Consider the following 14,712-nt stretch of genomic DNA (forward strand, 5'->3'; position numbering starts at 1 on the left):
AATTTTTATAATGCTATAACATACTGTCTGGACGTAGGAATTGGTTGATTGGGGGAAGGGAGAGCCAATGTAATTCAGACAAGCAATAATTACTAGGTCAAGAAATAGGGCAATTAAAGAAATGATTCATGTCAAGTAGGAGTGAGACATTTACATTCTGAAATTAATTATGGTACTTTTTGTTTAAATTAAAATCAGGAAGAAAAGTTCAGGAAAAAGAGGTTCAGGGAAATTTTATATATATTCATCTCAACTACAAATTAGTAAAGATCTTATATTCAACAAATGTGTCAGAGTCCATTAAAGAGATTAGAAAACCCTATTTCATTGTAACACAACTGCTTGACATTTTAACCTCCAAACTTTTTTATAATCAAATGTAGAGATTGTGTCTGTCTTGATAAGTCTACATGTAGTATCCATGCTGCAAGAATACCAAAAAAAAAAAAAAAAAAAAAAATGGATCCTTAGTTTTACAGGATTGACAGAGATGTCGGTTGGCCGAATCAAGTGTGAGAGTTCTTGTAAAGTCCTCAGATCAACAAATTTTTAAAAAGAAAATCTTTTATGTTCACTTAGACAGCAACCAGCTTGAACGGACAATCCATTTCTTCTGTAGTGCATCCTTAGAAGCTGGCTTTTAACTCTGAAGGTCTGTGGTCTTGGTCTTTGGCCTTCTAGGGCACTGATAATTACTGCTCCTACTGCACCTCCCGTTTAGTCCTTCCCTTTCTATTCTTTGGTTCAATCTTCCTTCCTTGTCACTTCCCCATTAAACTTTTCTGTCCTGGGCCCTATTATCTCAACTTGCTCTCAGCCCCAAACTTCCTTATTACTCATTCTGATAAGACCAGCTTGGTTCATAAGTGCTGGTGTAAAGAGGGCCCTGGCCTGCCCTGTCTCATTAGCAACTAGGGCATTTAGCATGCTTTCAGTGTGTTTTTGGTGATCACGTAACTCACAGGAAGAAGCTAATATATGGTAATTTTAGATCCAGTGATAGGTGAGTGGAAGAGATCATTGGCCTTTCAATTTGCAAGTCTGCTCTTCCCTCAGCTTATATTAGAAATCTCATTTGAATTTTGGAATGGTGATATAAAAGACGAGGTTTTAGATTTGAGGACTTAATTGCTGAGAACGTTTGCTGGAACCAGATAAAACTTCTTCTAGTGGATGGTAAGCCTGTCTTGGGGTAGCAAACTTAAGGAATGAAGTAAATTCCATTATCAGATATTCAATTTCAATATTTAAAATAGGTGATTAAATATGATGCATAATCTCTGGAGTAGTTTGTAAAAGTGACCAATGTAAGTAATGAAATTTGGGGTTAAAAAGAATTCTCTGATACATTTTTAGATATTCATCCAATAAAATCAACAAGCAGCAGTTAGTTAGCATCAATGGTTTTTGTTTGCTTGTTCATTTAGCAAAATATAATGTGGAAAGTCCCCAAAGGAAACCATATTGCTTAGTGGGGGAGAAAAATGATTTCCCTTTTAGTCCAGTCAGAATGGCCTCCCGTCAAGACAGACCGACGTGCTCAGCCAGGACCACCTTACTTAGTGGCATGGACTTGGGCTTCGATATGCAAAATAGACAGAGATTCCTCAGTTTGTTTGGAAATTTGCAAATATAGGCACTTTTCTAGGGAACAACTTTATTTAATTCCTCCCTTCATTTAGTCTTCCGTGCAATTCAGAGTCCTCCGTTTTCAAAAATGATTGATGATTTCCAATGCCCCAGAGAAAATTTCAGCCTCTGTTAAAACTTAGAGTATAAAAGTATAAAACTTCTCGCATCTTTAGAAATGTACCGTTTAAATAATTCACTGCTGATGGATTAAGGGTTAAAATCCAAACACCATTTTTGATGTCAAAATGATACTATCATATCTCAAAATGAGTGTTCATGCTAATTCTGAATGCAGAATGACTATTGACTTGTGAAAACATTGAATTGAGGTCAGTTGCTTCTTAATTGTGTGTGGAAGTTATGATATTTTACATAATGCAATCGATAGGCATTGTCTATGATACTGAATTACCTCTCTTGGACTTTTCCTCTGTACTAGGATGGTTTTCTTGCTAGGTAGGGAGAAATCCAAGAGTAAAGATTGCTTCATATAGAGGAGAAATCACTGAGGAGGCATCTTTTAACATCTTTTTCCTTTTTTTAACAAATGAAGTTAATTCTTTATTAAAGAGATATTGCAAAGAGATACTGAATCTTTACATGGAAGATAAGTTGGACAGATGTACCACAAGGAGAATTCTTTTAAGGAGATAAGTAATAACTGGTTACTAGTACTTACTATTAATCCCGTCTAAGACAATCTCAGGCCCTATGTGTCTTCCTTGCTGGTGTATTTGCTCTTTGTACTCTTTCCACTTTGAGCCCAATCAGACTGAATTAGCTGTCATAGGCATTCAAAAGTTAAATTAAAACATTGATGCTTAAATCTAAGTATATTTGCTGTATACCAAGCAAATCAGAGAAACAAAGGTTTTTAAAATTTTTTTTCCTTAATTTTATTCCTGATTTATTTCATTATGAAACTGAATACTCAAGAATATGGCAAGTTTCTTCCTCCCCAGATCCTTTCCTCTTGACTTCCATTATGAAAATGACTGTGTTTTGCCCAGTTTAGGCTATGGAATGTACTGTTTCCCTTTTCCTAGTTTTTCCTCCCAGTATCCATAAATTTCAAGATAAGGGAAAGAGGAGTAGGGTTGTTGTGTTGGCACAGCCCATCGGAGTGCCTGGTGCATAATAGCTGCTCCAGAAAAATATGTCTGAGCATTATCTAGGGCTTGTCATTTCTATCATCTTTACTTAGCTTGAGGTGATGTGCAACTTTGACCTAGGACCTTTTTGAAGTGCATGGCTATGAGTCCCAGTGGTTCTCTTTCATTTGATTTACAAAGTACTTCTCAACATTAACTTCGTAATGAAGGAGCTTTATTCCCAGAAGATATTTTAGCCAGCAGTATACATGTCATGATTTATGACTAGAGCAAATAATAAAATATATAAAACCACACATGAAGGAGCCCATTAGGTTATTTCTAGATAACTTTGCTCCTACGTTTAACTGGCTATGTTTTTCCATGTCTATGTCTGATAAATGGATTTATCTCAATATCACGTTTTCACAAGATTAATAATCCCTCTTTGTTAAGAGGGTCTGTTTAAAATTGAAGACAATTATCCTGACGTGAATTATATAAATATGTGCTAAATATTGTTATGCTTTTATATTTTTAAACATATCTGATATTGTAAGTTTATTTTTGATGGGGCATCATGCAGAAATAGGAGGTGTACTCAGTAGGAAAAAATGGTGAGGCTAAAAAATTTTTTTAACTTGGGTAATACTATGGTCTCAAAGCTTTAACCTGAAATATTAGTGCATATAAATCCATCTTCTTAATTAAATGGGGCCTTTGGCCATTGAACGCCAGCATATGGACAGAGTTAGTTACTAGATGATATTATGAGGCTGGCCTGGCCACATAATCCATTAGACGTAGGATTCAGTTATATTAGTAGCAGCAAAATGATTTTTATGGTTGTAACAATCTTCTCTTTGTTCTGTCAGTATCAATTATTTCAGTCCTAATAAAAATCTAAAAAGGGGGTCAGGTTTATGATCTGTGCTTTGGGTGGATAATTTGTAACTTTTCTATCCAGTAAGCCAAGAGTTTTTTTTTTTTCTTTCTGGAAAAGACCTATGCTATGTAGTTTGTGTAAACTACTTCATTGTGTGCTTATGGGGGCAGTGAGAGTGATTTCAAGAGCTTATAATGTTAGAAAATTTCACTGAAGAGCATGAATACACATAAAAATAATAAATATGAATATAGTAGTATGTATCTATGTGTTTGTGATTATAACAGTGAATATTATGTATTTCTTTTGGGAATTTTATCAGTGTTTGTCAATTTTTAAGGCTTTGGAGGAATAATTTATAGTAATATGTTAAAATGTATGGTAATAAATGAGAGGAAATCTAGTTACTGGTCCAGGGTCTCAGTCCACCTTTCATATGAAGCACTAGGAAACCACTGAGAAACAACTCATTGAAATGACAGTGCAAAGTAAATCAAGTGCAAAACTGGCATAGCATCATTGGGTGAGGGGGTAAGAAATAGAACCTGTTTCATATGGTTATGCAGAAGACAACAAAAGATAGCATATGTAAATTGCATGATAGCTAAGTACTCAATAAGTGTTAGTTCTTTCTAATGGATAGACACTTTTTAAGAGAGGTAACTACCAGTTCAGAATAAGAACTAATTTTCTAATAATTCTTACCTTTCCCAAATTGTGGCGTAATGAAATTTCAGCTTAGAAGTGTTTAGTTAATCATCCTTTAGAGACGTTGTAAAGGGAAAAACATTGAATGGGAGGTTGGGCTACATAACCTTTATAAATGACTTTTTAGATATTTTGTCCCATGGGGCAGATGCCCCACCTTAGTGGTATGCATTATAGTGTGTACAACATGGCTCTATGGAAACCTGATAATAAAAGAGGGGCTATTACAGCAGGAGGGACTTCAGCAGCCACAGGTTGGTGAAATTAATGTGATTAAGTCAAGAGCAAGTGCGCCACAGCTCCTCTTTTGATAGACACTTATTGAAGACTTTCTTTGTGTTAAGGCATGTTGCAACGTTTTTATATGAATTGTTTTAACTTATCGCGTATGTGCTGTATTTTATGCCTGAGGAAAATAAGGCAGAGAAAGGTGAAGTAATTTGCTCAAAGTAATCTAGCTGGTAATGTACAGATCTGGAATTTGAACACAACTTATCTAACTCCAAAGCCAAAGCTCTTCATTCTGTGTGTTGTGCTGTGTGTACACACAGCAGCAGTTGTCCTCATGAACGTCTGTGATGGATTTTGAAGATGCCGTAATTCGTTACTAGACGGATCTTTAAAATATTGGGTGCTACTGACTCTGTGTTGCTAATTAGGCCTGGCACCTCTGTATGGGTCTGTATTTTGCAGGACATGAAGCCTGAATTCAAGACATTAGGTAGAACTTCGTTAAATCCTAGAAATGTTAAGCCTCTATTTGATACTTTTGTTTTAATATTCTTGTTTCTCTGTGTGTGTGTGAACCCATATCCACACACAATGATATTGCTAGAACATACACTGAGCTGGTCAAACAAAATTGTATAACAAGGAGAAAAAGATAGGAAATTGAGTAATATTCTCTTTTGTCATGTTAGTCCAAAAGCTGAATATTTAAAGAATTTATACTTGCTGATGATGGGCATCTGGAAGCTTAAAGGAGGTAGATCTGTACACTTGGCTTTCCTGAGTTGTAATGTGGTCTGGAAATAATGGAGGATGGAGGTAATTACATTGTCAGCATCCAAGAACAGAAGGGATTTTAGGAAGAGTTTGTAAACTGAGTGGAAGGAAACCAGATCAAAAGTTATGTAAGTACTGGTTACAGATGTTATCTGAGGGCATAGATTCTTCAGAGCAATCAGAAGGTCATGAAAGTAAACAGATCAAGATATATACTCTCAAGTGGTTATACAAACTCAAATTCAGGAAATTTATAAATGAACAGGAATTATTAAATTTTAGGTCATGACTGGAGGTATGAAATTAAAATATAAATTATTTGCATATGCTATCAGAGAAAGGTGATAACACCTTATATAAGACTAAAATATGAGACTGGATTAGATTGTTAATTGGATAAAATATGCTATAAAGGACATTATTAGGATGATTGGCAAAATTTAATCTGTACTGTGTATTACATAATTGTGTTCATCAAAATTAATTGTTCTGAATTAGTGAAATATACTCTGGCTACATAATATAATGTCATTTTTCTCAGATGATATATACTGGACTACTTAGGATAAAAGGTCATAGTGCATGCAACTTACATTTCAAATGGTTCACAAAATGATAACAATAGTGAAATTATTATTATTATTATTATTATTTTTTTTTTTGAGACAGAGTCTTGCTCTGTCGCCCAGGCTAGAGTGCCGTGGCGCCATCTCAGCTCACTGCAAGCTCCGCCTCCCGGGTTCACGCCATTCTCCTGCCTCAGCCTCCCAACTAGCTGGGACTACAGGCGCCTGCCAACACACCTGGCTAATTTTTTGTATTTTTAGTAGAGACGGGGTTTCACCATGTTAGCCAGGATGGTCTTAATCTGCTGACTTTGTGATCCACCTGCCTCGGCCTCCCAAAGTGCTGGGATTACAGGCGTGAGCCACTGTGCCCGGCCTATTATTTTTATTATTGAGAAAGAAGCATACAGAAAATGTGGCAAAATGTTAGCAATTTGTAATTCTAAGCAAAGGGTATGTGCATGTTTATTATTTAGTATTGTAACTTTTGAAGGTTTGAAATATACAAAATAAATTGTAGAAAATAAAAATGTTTCTAGCAAGTAATAATAATATCAATAATAAAAGTAATAATGTTTACTGAGCTTTCTAGGTAAAGAAAAGTCTGGTAGATGCAAAAGTATTCAGAGATTGGAGTAACTGCACTAAAATATCATAGTGTCCCAGGGTTGATTTAAACATCTCTATATTAGTGTATACTTAGTAATAAGAGAAAACTCCTCAAACAGTTTCTTCAAGGATGGTGAATTTTTCAAATTACCAAAATATTTTTGAGTTATTTAATATTTAATGTAGTCATGTAGAAAGGAAAGAAAGTAAGTAGGAAAGGAAAGCTCTTCTAAGTTTTATCCATCAGGACATGCGTCGTATTAGGAATTTTAACGGGAAGCAAGGAAAGTTTCATGATAATGATCAGAATAGAGTAGAATTTAATAAATGAAAAAAGGACTTCAGAAAATATAAAGTAAGAGAAAAATGTTTTAGGTAGGAATAATATTCAAAATCCATAGATTATCTCCCAGTTCATATACATAAGGGCACCAAGTGCTCTGACCAGCATGGTTTTAGATATAAGATTTCTTATCTTTAAGGATTTGTGAAACAATAAGTCCATTACTATTCTTGCTGGCCAGGAGACCTCTTGTTGGCAAATTGCCTTGGTCTTCTATTCTCACTATTCCGTCGTGATTGGCCTTTTTCTTATCAGCATTAGATGAAAGCAGAAGATCTAGAAAGAGTCAAAACAACCCATATTTTAATTTTTACTTCCTCAGTTAAGCCAACCATTCACTGAACCTTCATTCACATTTTCACAAGATTCTTCTTTCTCAGCAGGTACGTCAAGAAATCATTTTGAGCTCTTAAAACCTGGCATTCCAAGTTCATTTATTATTTCGTTTCTTCAATTTTATTTTTCTTTCTCTCTATTAAACTTCCATTTAAGGAGTAAGATCTTTTTTTCTCCTGAAATCTCATGCCATTTCTTAAAGGAATCTGATGGAGAGTAGTCTTAATTTCACAGGAGAGACCTTCTCTGGGCCTTACAATCATCATTACAGATTATACAGGCAGAGTAAAAGAAATCTCACATGAATAAACACAGTGCCTTAAAAATGTAAATAGTGCTAACAAAAGGTAAGATAAATTATTCAATTAAGTGAATTGCAGAGAAATTAATGCCTAACTGCATATTCAAGCCAGATAAAAGCTATAACAACAACAACTACCACAAAACTAAATAAATGAGATAAAAACAATAAAGAAAAATGGAAACTATATTTTTTGAATACATTAAACTCAAGGAAATGATAAAGGAAAACATTGTCCCTCTATCAGATAGGAAACGAAAGCTCTTAACTGATGACATACAATAGGCAGAGACTTTTAATAAGCATTTTCTTTACCTCTGTCTTCACACATAAAAGGTCATCTTTGATCTAATCACTGGAATAGCCAACACCTGGGCTGGGAGGGCAGAAAGTCATGATAAAAGAAGGAACTAGATATTGTGTACAAAAAATAAAACAAAAGGTTGTTCAAGTGCTGGGGTTGGCAAACTTTAATTTATAAATGGAACTCTTTTAAGTATGGGATGTCCATTATCTTCCCCTTTTGGGTCTTTCTGTTTATATGTTACATATGCTATCTCTCAATTCAGTAATACGTAAGTTTTGTATAGGCAGAGCCTAGAGGAAATTAAACATGAGCATGACATGGCCCCAACTCTCAAGAAATCCCCACATAGAAAACTAGTCTTGGGTGAAACTTTTTAATAAAGAAAATGGTATGATGTGATCTAGATAAGTAATTATTTATGAAAGATGCACAACTTGCTAGATAAATTGCTCATAGTTCCAGAGATACTTACCAATAATTTTAAGCAACTGCAAGGAAACTATTATGTTACTTAAGTATGAGTTTTAAACTAAGAATTTTTTTTGTTTGTTTTTTTGAGATGGGGTCTTGCTATTTCTCCCAGGCTGGAGTTCAGTGGCACATTCACAGCTCACTGCAGCCTCAACTTTCTCCCACTTCAGCCTCACAACTAGCTGAGACTACAGGTACACACCGCCACACCTGGTGCAATTTAAAATTTTTTGTCGAGATGTTATCTCCATATGTTGCTCAGGCCGTTCTTGAACTCCTGAGCTCAAGCAATCCTCTTGCCTCGGCCTCCCAAATTTTTATTAAATAAAATAATAAAACGGTGGTGTCACAGGTGAGGAGAAGGGGGTGAAGAGACTATAACAAAACTTTGGTTAAGTGGACAAGCATAGGAACATAGGGCAGGTAGCAGGGGCATGATGTGGGAAACCACTCAGAGTGGTAACAAGTTAACATCTGGATCGGAGTCCAAGATAACTCCTGGATTTGTCAATATTCTTTGTAGGGTAGCTCAAGTTTATGGGAGTAAAGACAACATTTTTTTTTTTGGTTCAGAACCTCTAACTTCCATAGGTAAAATGAGGGATCTCTCCAAGACTACTCTGCAGGGACTGTCTGCCCAAACCAAAGCTGTCAAACCCTAACTTGCTTTTGATTAAGTACTCTGACAATTAAGTTTTCATGCTATCTTTGTTTGTATTTGGGGGCAAGGATTTTGGAGATAATAACTTGTGACTGTTACTTGATATTTGTCCAATGGACCTAATTTTTTTTCCCCCAATCCATGGTAGCCTGGATAGGAAAAAAACAAAACAAAAACAAAAACAAAACACTTTTTTGGCTCTGAAGCCCAAATCTGAATTTTAGGATGTTTCACACTTGAGAAAGGAAAATTATTTTCTAGAAAGGAATCTAACAGGGTCCTTCATTGGTGGAAAAAGCTGTAAGACTACCAACTACTTCTATAAGGTAGGAGAGAAAAGAAAGAGAATCAGGGACAGAAAACAGTTGCCTGGAGCCTCTACCTGCAGGAAAGCTGTTCTTTAGGAAGGGAAAAGATAAGCAAAGGGAGCAAAGGAGAGGGAAGTGGGACCAAAGCAGGTGAAGACTCTGGTCTCTTACTAGTGCAGTAGCAAAGAAGGAAGAGAGACTCACACCTTTCTGTATGACCTTTGAACGCTCAGTGTTCCAACTGCTGCTAACTCTGGCCGAATTGGTGTCCTGGAATACAACCAAGCAGATTAGAACTCCCTTCACCAGTTGAATAGTGAAGATAGGAGTCTGTAAAGAGGCAGATGAGGCCTTGGTATGCAGATTAGATGTTGTGGGCTTAACTATTTTCTTATATCATTTATCAGTGTCTTTAATGTAGACAAAAGTACAAACCGAAAGAAAATTGGCTTATAATCATAGCCGAGATAAACTTTTTGAGGTCAATGAACATGTTCCTCTGTGGAGTCTACTTCTTGTCCAAGGCTTTGCTGTGGTTTATCTGTTCTTTCTTCTGCAACATTTCCCTGTAAATACAAGATCATTCCAACATGAATAATAATAACAAAGAACTTTATCATCATCTATCACAAAATCCTCTCTTAACCCCGTATACCACCCCACTTCTCTATGCCCTATTTAGAGCAAAATGTCTTGAAATTGTTGTCTCTAGTCTTGTTTCTATTCTTTCATTTCCTCTTCTCTCCTCAACTCCATCCCATTCAGGAAAAAGCCCTGAGATTCCTCAGCACTCCCCTAACAGAGCTGTTACTTTTACCAGTGGCCTCCATTTAGACAAATCCAATCTTCACCTCTCTTAACTCCTAGCATCATTCAGCAAAGCTGACTACTCCCTCCTTCTTGAGGCACTTTCTTCTCTTGACTTTGGTGACATCACACTCTCTTAGTTTTCTTCCCATTTGAATGGCTACTTCTCAGTTTTCTGGATTAATTTCTCCTCTGCTTAATATCTAGACATTGAAGTTCTTCAAGACTCTCTCCTGGACCTTCCTCTCTTGTCGGGCTGCACTCTTTCTCCAGGTGATGAATTTTGATCCTATAGCTATAAATACCATCTGTCTCTGAAAGGCTTTAAAATCTTTATTTCCAGACTTGAATTCTCCCTGGACCTGAATTCAGACTTATATTTCCAACTGCCTACACTCTTCACATGGATCTCTAACAAGCATCTCAAATTTAATGTGTCCCAAGAACAACTCTTGGTCATGTGTCTCACAAATCTGTTCATCTCCAATTGTTTCATCTCAGCCAATTTCATCAACGTACATCCAGTTTGTCTAAGTAAAAAAGCTGGGAGTTAGCATTTATCCTGGTTTTTGCATCTTCTCATATCCAATCTATTATAAGTCCTATCTCTAAAAATATCTTCTGAATTCATCTATTTCTATCCAGTTTTAGTTCAGATCATCATCTTCTCTTGCCCAGATTATTGCTGCCTAATGTGGTCTCTCTGAAATTCACTCTTACTCCTTAGAATCCATCCTGTGTATAGCAGATAAAGTAATCTTTTAAAATAATGATACCATGCCACTCACTAGCTTAAAACTTTTCAATTGCTTCCCAATGCAATTAGAATATAATCTATATTCCTTGTCCTGGCTTTGAAACCTCCTGCTCAGCTCTCTGTCCTCGCCTTGTACCATGGTCCTCTCATCTCTGCGCTCTAGCCATGTGGCTCTTTCTCAGACATGCCATGTTTATTCCCACTGTTCCCATTGTAGGGCTGTTCGCCATGCCTTGAATGCTCTTTCCCTGGGATTATTGTATGGTCATTCCTTCTTGTCATATAAGTCCCATCTGACATGTCATCCCTTCAAGGAGGGCTTCCCTGACTTCCCAGATGAAGTAAACACCTCATCGCGGTAGCCTGTTGCCCGATGTTGGTAATCTTCATAGTGCTTACAACATTATAGTTTATTACCATATTTTGCTTAGTTTGTTTATGCAGTTTATTTATCTATTTATTCACTGGTTGTTTTATTTTCTGGTTGCTTACTATCACCTCCCACTAGAATGTAAACCCAAGGAAATCGAGAACTTAGTTCTAAAAGAGTCCTACAAGAGTACCTGGTATATAGTAGTACTCTAGAGACATTTGTTGAATAGAAAAATGAATGACTGGGCTGGGTGTGGTGGTTCATGCCTGTAATCCCAGCACTTTGGGAGGCTGAGGTGGAAGGATCACTTGAGGCCAGGAGTTTGAGACCAGCCTGGCCAACATAGCAAAACCCCGTTTCTACTAAAAATACCAAAAAAAAAAAGAAAAGCCAGATGTAGTGGCGCACACCTGTAATCCCAGCTACTCGAGAGGCTGAGGCATGAGGATCACTTGAACCCAGAAGGTGGAGGTTGCAGTGAGCCGAGATTGCACCACTGCACACCAGCCTGAGTGACAGATCAAGACTGTCTCAAAAGAAAAATAAAGAAAAATGAACGACTGAATGAATACATATTTGGATACTTTTTACAGAAGTTTTTTAGGTGCACTTCAGACTATATATACTTCCCTCTTAACAACAGTTTGATTTCTTTGAAGTTTGAACACCTTGAAGAGTATTATATATCCCTTTCTTTGGATGAGTGTATAAAAAGTGTGCTTCCCAGTTTCAGTTATGGGAAACTAGGGAAGGATAACTGCTGTGATGGATGTGAAAAGAAAAGCATTCAAATTATTGCCTCAATGCATATTATATGTCACTATGATTTTTTAATTAAAAAGTATTGCTATAAACTGGGATATTGGATGAGATAGCCAAATGAAATTAAGAAAATTAAATGGAAAGAGCCCTACCTTTAGAGTTGGAAAGTGAGCTGCAGAAGACTAAGTCAAACAAAAACTTTATAGTAATGAATGTGAAGAAGAACTGGGGGTGAACTAAGAATTAGGGAGGCAGGGGTCCCCAAGGAACACAGTAGATGTCCCCCAGTTTCTATCTGTAATCCTATATTGTAATCCATAGTTAAGATACATTTTTTCTTATGAAAACTTATGATATTTCCAACCTGGAGCCATCACTCCCTTGTCTGAACTCTCAGAAGGTTTTTCCCCTATCTGTAATGATAACTGCTTTCTTTTAATATTTGTGTACATGCCTTAATCTCTCCTCCTAGGCTGCAAACTCCTTAAGATGAATCACTGTGTTTTGTTTTATTTTAATTGCTCTGTTCCACATAATTTTCTACAAATAGTTGGAGGACACTCAGTAAATATTTATTTTGTGACTGAATAAATAAATAGCAGACAAGGCTAGATTATGTGAGTATGTGTATATTTCTTTTAATAATGAAACTACAATAGCATCCTCATTATAGAAACAAAAACTGTTGGGGAGGTTTTATTTGATATACCATGTATGTTTTTAGGTTTAGAGAGGATGGTAGTCTCTCTAAATACTAATAAATGAGATAAAGAAGAAGAAAATAAGATATTTCTGATATTTGCCGCTACTCTAGTTGGTTTAAAATTAAGACAGTTTTAAGAAATTTAAGACATTTAATTTATCGAGGATGGGTAGGTATGTAGATAGATAGGTCAGTCAATTAATAGATAGATGATAGGCAGATGGAGTATATCTAGGACCTAAAATTGACATAGATGGTTAGATAGGTAGGTAAATAGGTAGATATATAGGTAGATACATAGGTAGATAATTAACATCTAGGACCTATTTAGATAATTATACTGTTTTCCTGTGAAAATAACAATATGTACTACTTTGTTTGTGGTTTTAAAATTGAATTTAAATGTTAAAATTTCAAAAAACATTGTTCTTACTTTTTTTATAACTTGTTAATTTCTACATTTGGCACAGTTTTTATTTAGTGGCCTAATTTAATTGCTGTCAATTATTACAGTGTGATTTACAAAACTTTATCTTATAACTTTATATCTGCATATGAACATCAAGTTTTAAAACAAATCAAATTCCCACTGATAGCATAAACAATTAAAAAAAAACTTCTTCAATAATGGGAATGCAATTAGAATTTTTATCCTCTTGAGTTTATGTGAGATGCTTGTGGACTTGAGAGGAAATATTTACAACTCATCAGTGAACCAGCAAACCAGTGGCCAAAATTTAGTTAAAAGTTTACATTGGTCCGGGCACGGTGGCTCACGCCTGTAATCCCAGCACTTTGGGAGGCCAAGGTGGGCGGATCAGCAGAGGTCTCGAGTTTGAGACCAGACTGACCAACATGGTGAAACCCCATGTCTACGAAAAATACAAAATTAACCAGGTGTGGTGGCGGATGCCTGTAATCCTAGCTACTTGGGAGGCTGAGGCAAGAGAATCGCTTGAACCCGGGAGGTGGAGGTTGTGGTGAGCCGAAATCACGCCATTGCACTCCAGCCTGGGCAACAAGAGTGAAACTCTGTCTCAAAAAAAAAAACAAAGTTTACGTTGACTATAAGAACCGAAACTGGCCATGAACACATGGTATAGACCAATATTAATTTTCTTTTTTGACTACTCAGTAGAGTGATGTAGTTTTATTTCACAATGTAAAATGAGGAATGAGAAAACTATAGTCCTATCATAGGGCAGAAAATACACTGAGGATGGGGTCTTGATCTTATTCATTATTGTAGTCCTAAGTCCTGGGAGTGCCTGCGCATATAGGAAATACTCATGACAAAATGCTCTGTTATATAGAAATTCAGATGTGATGTGAATGTAGGCTCACTCTCATCTTTCACCTAGTTCCTATTTCATTAGATTTGTGACAGTTTTATTGAATTTTGATACACCATTTACAGATTTTGACAAAGACTTTCTGTAGTTGAAAGTCAATAGTTATTTGTAGCAGGAAGAAGTGAGTTAGTTGAAATACTTATAGAAATATTTGCTAGATTTCTAACAGAGTAGTAATGCCAAAAATATATAAGATGCTGATTATAGCCTACAATATAAGTAAAGTGGAGTTGAGTTCCTGTTTGTGACTCTATTTTACTCTGTAGGAATGATGACCCCACCCACTTTATGCTCATTTTTTATATATTAAGAAAGAAAGAGAAAGGCAGGTGCTGATATTTGGGTCTGGCCTGGTGGGCTGTGGTGTTCTTCTCTTGAACACTGAATTTCACCCACGATCAACATTACATAAGGACCCTATGTGATCATAATGGGCTAGACAAAAATGATACTACTACATATGCACACCCAAACTCAGCCAAAGACATAAACATTTTGCAGACCAGAAAATTAACAGATATTTTCTATCTGTATATATATATGTAATTATACTTTAAGTTCTGGGATACATGTGGAGAACGTACAGGTTTGTTACATAGGTATACACATGCCGTGGTGGTTTGCTGCACCTATCAACCCATCATCTACATTAGGTATTTCTCTTAATGCCCCCGACCCCTCGACAGGCCCTGGTGTGTGATGTCCCCCTCCCTATGTCCATGTGTTTTCATTGT

The 14,712-nt window shown here is 36.2% G+C and overlaps 1 protein-coding gene across 2 annotated transcripts in view; it reads left to right on the forward strand.

Annotated features, from left to right (window-relative positions):
• Positions 1 to 14,712, forward strand: part of ZFPM2 (zinc finger protein, FOG family member 2) — a 480,290-nt gene that overhangs the window by 44,876 nt on the left and 420,702 nt on the right. The window lies entirely within an intron of this gene.

This window comes from Nomascus leucogenys, chromosome 16, assembly GCF_006542625.1.
Source record: "Nomascus leucogenys isolate Asia chromosome 16, Asia_NLE_v1, whole genome shotgun sequence".
Lineage (NCBI taxonomy): Eukaryota > Metazoa > Chordata > Mammalia > Primates > Hylobatidae > Nomascus > Nomascus leucogenys.